Here is a 254-nt window from a genome sequence, read left to right on the forward strand (position 1 = left end):
CAACCTGTCCAGATCTGCTTGCAGCTGTTCCCTGCCCTCCGGCGTGTCCACATCTCCCCATAGCTTTGTGTCATCTGCAAACTTGGACAGAGTACATTTCACTCCCTCGTCCAAGTCACTGATGAAGACATTAAAGAGTATCGGGCCAAGGACCAAGCCCTGCGAGACCCCACTGCCCACACCCTTCCAGGTCAAAACCGACCCATCTACCACAACTCTCTGGGTGCGACCCTCCAGCCAATTCGCCACCCACC

Source organism: Alligator sinensis, unplaced genomic scaffold (assembly GCF_000455745.1).
Source record: "Alligator sinensis unplaced genomic scaffold, ASM45574v1 scaffold76_1, whole genome shotgun sequence".
NCBI lineage: Eukaryota > Metazoa > Chordata > Crocodylia > Alligatoridae > Alligator > Alligator sinensis.